We start from the raw sequence: 6,639 nt of genomic DNA on the forward strand, positions 1-6,639 counted from the left end.
CTTTGACATTTAGAAAAACTGATGAGAATTGAGCAGTCTACAAAGAGCTTCTCTTATTAAAATTAAAAATCTTTTTTTTAAGAATTGGGAATCTTTTTCTGTTTGGTACTCCCAGACTTAAGCCTTAAGGCTTAATTAGGGTGAATTCGTTACTACCTAATGGTGCTCAAATGAGTTATCCACTGCCTAAAATCAAGAATTGACTATATATTGGGTTGGTTGGGGATTTAGCTCAGTGGTTCTGCCGCCTGCCTCACAAGCGCAAGGTCCTGAGATCGATCCCTGGTACAAAAAAAAAAAAAAAGAATTGAGCATATATTAACATCTTTTGGAATGTTATGTTTTTGGAAAGGAAAACTGGCCACTTGAATTTGCAATCTGGCATTATCATTCCATGCAAATTTACCATAGGGAAAACTTGTCCATCAATTTACATGGCAGAATTAGACCTTTAAAATGAAATATGATTATTACATTATCATTCTTTCTTTGTTGAGACTAATATATACCTTAATTTTTAGTAGATAAATATATATAGCATACTTTTTGAGTCTGTTTTTTTTTCTTACTATATCAAAACACATGAGGCTGCATACTTTATACAGGAAAGAGGTTTATTTTGGTTTACTTTTCTAGGAGTCCAAGGTTGAGGTCACATCTTATGATGGCCTTCTTGCTGACAGAAACCTGAGGTGGTGCAGGACATCGCATGCCAAGAGACAGGGAGTATGCACTGTAAGTGTGAGTGTCTTCTTGTTCCTCTCTCTCTCTTACTATAATGCCACAGGGATTCAATTATGGGAGCCCTTCCCTGATGACTTTGTCTAATCCTAATTAATTCCTAAAGGTACCATCTCTAAACACCATGTTTAATCAAGTTTCCATCCTGTTACTACTTCGCAGTGGGATTAGATATCAACATAAGCCTTCCAAGGGGATAAAACATATTTAAACCACAGCCCATAATTGTTATTTCTGAGATTATTTTATATTTTGTTTATTAGTTAACTGAATATTAATTGATCCAATATCTATGCCACCTATTTGAGGTATTATCTGCTATCATGTTAAACAACTTGAATAGAAATTACCCCAGTAACTAAGAATATAAGTGAACAAAAGAGGGGTGTATATACTGTTAAAATATCAACATTTAATAAAATTAAAAGGCATTATTTACTTTTTTGAGGTAAATATTGATTTCAAATAATATTATACAATGGCATCACAGTATGTAAAGAGTTATATATTTCAACCTAGCATCTACACTTGATCTTAGCCAAAAGGCTGAGAAGCGATTCAACCTAGCATCTAAAAGAATACCCACCATAGAGTAGAGCTTCAGTATAAATGAATGTTTGAATTGAGATTTGTGAAGGAGAAAGCAAGAAGTTTGGGTTACTGATAGCATTTCTTTCATAGGCAGCATTAACTTTAGAAGACATTTTGTTACATTATTGTTTTTTCTAACACTGCATTATTATAACAGAACATTAACAAAGTCCCCTTATTTTATATAATTCCTAAAATATATAATGGTATATATTTTTCTTATACTTACAACTTTATATCTATGTTAAAAGATTAAGTTAGGCACATTAAAGATCTAAAGAGCTTATTTGAGCAGATAGTGATTCCTGAACTGGGCAGTTCCAGATGGCGGCATGGAGTTTGAGGCTCTGCAGAAGGGCTTTGAGGGGAAGGCTTTCCTAAGGCAAATGTGGAAATGAATCAAATAAAATATTTGATTGGTTAAGTGGAGCAGGGCACTTATTTGAGTGATTCCAGTGAAAGCCCCTAGGCAGAGGTTATTTGGCACTTTCTGACTGGTTAAACTTAAGTTTCATTTAACTGTTTACTGAGTTGGGTGTTGGTTTGCTTATATAGGAACCTAGGGCACAGGAACTACCTTGGCCTGATGGCCTCCCAGTTAACTGCCTACTTCTAAAGATGAGAGGACTGAAGCTCATAGGAATTAAGTGAATTGCCAGTTTCCACAAATCCATATCCCAGAGTCTGTGACCTTTCCAAATACTACAAAACCTTGCAATTATTTATGGTCTTTTGCAGCCAGATAAGTTAGTGTTTATCTATAATTCAGAAGGAAAGAAGGGGGAGGACAGAAAGTATGAGCCCTTCTGAAATGAATCCAATTATATGGCATAAAAGCCTTGGGCAGTGGAATACCTGGGACCCACCCTGGATAGAGGAAGAGAGAAAAAAGACCAAAGGGATGTAAAGAATTTAAGAGATTTACCCCAGGGTGGGGAAGTGATTCTGATGAAATGGCACCTGAAAACCACATTTGTTCTGGAAGCCTGAGACCAGGAAAGTTGTAGACATTTTCTTGGAAAAAGTTCAGACAAGAAATCAAGAAGATGATGAGGTGGGGTGTGTGTGGGGGGGCGGCCTGAGGAGACTGACTTGGGAGGCCAGGTTAAAGGAATTAAATAGGTTCACTTTGGCTTACAGACAGCAAAGATAGGCCTTGATAAACATCTGCAATTACTTGGGTGTCTAAATACCAAGGAAGGTAAAGTGCTACTTGGGGTGGAACAAAGGATTATAATGACATGAAAATTAAGGTAATGAAAAGAAACTTGAATATGAAGCAATTCACATTTAGGAGAATGTTCAAGGCAGTTCTATTAAAAACACCATGGCTTTAAAGGACACCTTATAATGGACAGAAACTATAGAACACCATTTATTGCCTAAAAAATAATCTCATGTTAATGTTGCAAATTTTACTGAGGTTGAATTCAGATATTATCTAAGCCCAGTTCTTCAAGACTGCTTTAAGCAGTTTCCACTATCATTCAGCTGGACACCAGGGACTCCCTTTTGCTATTTATTCCTGACCCAAAAGTGAACTAAGGCATTGGGAAAAGCACTGGATGTTGTCTCCAGGACAGAAGGTCAGTGGCTCAGAGGACATCTGACAAGGTCAGTGCTGGGGCTGTGTTTGCACAGGGTCATGGCTTTATTCTGTCCATGAAGAAGGAGCTATGAATGTCAAGCTCATCTTCTGTCCTTGATTTGATTAACCTTGATTTTTTTGGATGCAGTCCTTGGTTTTTCTCTTTTAAAATACAGTCTTTAGCAATTTGTGCCTTATATTCTGCTTTTGTAAGCTGGTCAGAAAATTCTCACATTCTGTAAATATTTTATTACTCATAAAGTATTATGAAATTGTGTGTCAGATTACTAAAATATACTTATTTTCACCCAGGCTTTTGGAGCCTGGATGTTGATTTACTTTTTCGAAGAATCTTAAGAGTCCAACAGTGCTTCCCAAACTTTTTGTGGTGAAGCATTAGTTTCTTTTTCTTTAATTTTCAAATTTTGGGAATTGATACTTTTTAAAATACAGTGAAATTATGAAAAAAGTTAAAACCCTCTAAGACACACAAAATATGAACCCTACTTTACTTATTTTTAGATTTAACAGGGAAAATATGCATTATAATTTGTTATAAAATTTCTAAACACTTGCTATATAAGGTTTTACTTTTGATTCTGCCACTTTCTTTTGGTCATGTTGCCTTGGGCAACAGATTGACTCACCTAGTGCCTGAACTTGCTTCTCCCTGAAATGGATATAATGATGCCTGTCCTTCCTTTTTGGGTGTGGTGAAAACCGTGCGGCAGGAAAGAAAGAGCTTGGTTTATAAATAGTTAGGCACTGATTACACATGATAGCATGTGGGTAAAATGGAACCTATGGGTGTGATCCCCTTGAGAAGTTCTCATTTGTTCCTGACAAATAAGTAGGAAAAGAAGTATACTTTACAAGGTGAGAGCAGAACACTGTAGGAGAGAGGTTACAGTGGCCAAGAGCTCAGTGGTGGCCATGTTTGTATCTCTCGCTCCTCAGGCTGAGGTCAGGTCTAGGCTGTCCTATCACAAACCTGCTTGGTTCTCATGGGAAGAATTGAAGATAGCACTCTCTGATTGGTTCCAAGTGCAGGGTTTTGGAATACCTTCTGCTCATATGTCTTTGAACTCTATAATTGACAAGTCATCCCCCTTCCCCAGCTAATGTACCATGCCCTAATCTCCTGCCTCAGTACTGAGAATCAGACCAGAGCCTTGCACATGCTAGGCAAGTGCTTCACCGTTGAGTTACATCCCCAGTCCTTTTATTTTGAGACAGGGTCTTGCTAAGTCACTAAGTTACCCAGGTTGGTTTTGAACTTGAAGTCCTCGTGCCTCAGCCTCTTGAGTTGTTTGGATTATAGCTGTGCATCACCATGCCCAGATTTGAACTATTAGTTTGGAATGTTTATTTTTTTAGGAACTTCTTTTACATTGCTCTAGTTAGCCAAATCTAAAAGCTAGGGAGCCATTGGTATAGATCTTAAGAAGTTATATGTATCAGGATAATTCTGAGCTTTTTCTAGCATATCTAGCATTGATCCCTTACACTAAATGCTGACATGTTCCCCTTCTCCCAGGCTGGGACATAATTCTTCAAAGTTCATACATCATGCGTTTTCCCAAGATTTGGGCAATTCTCCTTGATTGGTAACTATCAAAACAGCAGATGAGTGAAAGATTGGGGTTGGGTAAACTCTGAGAGCTTCAAAAAGTTTCACAGGACATTCTCATAAACCTTCTACCTTACTTTGAGAACACTAACTCTCTCCACAGGAGTAGTTGGTAGGGACTGAGCAATTAAGAGGTTGAGATTGTAGGAAGCATGATAAGTACCTACAGACGAGTTGGGAAAATAATAAGCTAGAAACAACTCAAGCAATATGTAGATCAACTGCTTAGTGTAAAATATCACCATGGCTTGAAGTACCAGAAATTCACCACCTAAGATTTAGGCAGGAAGACAGTGTGGTTTAACTTTCTATAGGCAGGAATCTGCAAAGCTACTGAGCTTTCCAAAGAGAATATGGTGAGTTGATTTCACTTGACTATTTCTCAGATTTTCTGTTTCAAAGATCTGGCAAATCCTAGAATGTCTTCTGTTTCTTGGATCCTAGATATGTGTCCTGAAATGGGACTTCAGACTCTTCTGAAAGCCCTATAGTGAACTGTGTGCCTTTCCCCCCACCCATTTGTTCATATTTGTGGATTCATGCAGTTAGCACTTTGTTTATCCCACAAATTTATCAGTCAATTCATGTTTTTTTTTTGGTACCAGGGATCGAACTCGGGTCCTTTCACTTGGGCAGCAGGCAGCAAGACCACTGAGCTAAATCCCTGGCCCTATTAGTCAATTAATGTAAAAGACGATATTAACAAAAGGAGATGATTGGCATATCTTGCGATTCTGTGATATGACAAGCAGTAAATACATACAAAAGTAACCTCAACCACCATTCTAGATTGATAATTTAGAATCATGAAGCTGTCTAGAAAATGTTGTATATGTAGTTTTTATTTATTTATTTATTTGTTTATTTATTTATTTATTTATTTTTCTGGCACCAAGTATTGAACTCAGGTCCTTGTGCTTTCAAGGCAGGCTCTATGTCACTGAGCTAAATCCCTGGCCCTATTGTATATGTGGTTTAATCTTACATCTTTTCTTTAGCACACAATTATTTATTAGGGTCTCATGGCTCAAAACTTTGCAAAGTATTTGAGAAAATACTTCCAAAATAGCTAGAAATAATACAGACATTTGAAATAGATCCATCAGGCACAGTGATATTAGAGGAATTTCTAAAATTTAAGCTCACATTAAAGGAGGCAGCATGGGTTTGAAATCCAGACAGACCTGAGTCCCCATTCCTGCTTTGTTACTTACTAGCTCCATGACCTGGGGCAAGTTACATAGTTTCTCAAGCTCTTGTTTCTTCATCTGTAAAATGGAACAAATTTTGCCTCCTTGCAGAAGTGCTCCAAGGTTTAAATGAGAACAGACTGAAAGGTACCAAATGCTGGTGCCTAATACAGAAAAGACATTGTTAATAATGTGTTTCCCTTCCTTCCCTTAAACAAGATATTAGAATTTCAGGTTTGTACACACTTTTGTTAGTGTTGATGAGACACTTCCACTGAAAGAAAAACTGTGACGTCCGAACCTCTTTGAACAAATGAAGAGAACAGAATCAGGTTTCTGGCTTCTGGCGATGACCAATTAAGTCATGTTTCAGTTAGAGAGTAGTTTCTTGATCCCAAAAGTAATAATTTGATTTATATCTTAATAGTAGCTATTTTTAAACAATCTTTTTTTCCACAAAAATACAAGTAGGTCTATTAAAATTGGAGTAGTTTTGAAGCTAATTTGATTGTTGCAGTCAAAGACTTGACATCCTGAGGCCTATAGCAAAGGGACCCTCAACTCCCTGTACAGAGTGTTCTGTTAGGAACTGGCTACACAGCAGGAAGTGAGGACATGAATTGCAAGCAATTGAGGAAAGTTTCATTTGTATTTACAGCCAATCCCCATGGCTCAAATTACCACCTGAACTCTCCTTCCTGTCATATTAGCTAGCAGTGATGTTAGATTCTCATAGAAGTGTGAACCCTACTGTGAACTGCATGCGTGAGGGATCTAGGTTTTATGCTTCTTATGAAAATGTAATGCCTGATGATCTGAGGTGGAGCTGAGGCAGTGATGCTAGCTCTGGGGAATGTAATGATTATGTATTATAAACATACACTAATAGGAAAAGAACT

The 6,639-nt window shown here is 37.4% G+C and overlaps 1 pseudogene; it reads right to left on the reverse strand.

The window, feature by feature from the left end:
• Nucleotides 1-1,167: 1,167 nt before the first annotated feature.
• On the reverse strand, nt 1,168-1,299 carry LOC147823518 (U2 spliceosomal RNA; annotated as a pseudogene).
• Between the last annotated feature and the right edge of the window lie 5,340 nt (nt 1,300-6,639).

This window comes from Heterocephalus glaber, unplaced genomic scaffold, assembly GCF_053883595.1.
Source record: "Heterocephalus glaber isolate CG9 unplaced genomic scaffold, H.glaber_assembly_v1.0 deba00001577, whole genome shotgun sequence".
Taxonomy (NCBI): domain Eukaryota; kingdom Metazoa; phylum Chordata; class Mammalia; order Rodentia; family Bathyergidae; genus Heterocephalus; species Heterocephalus glaber.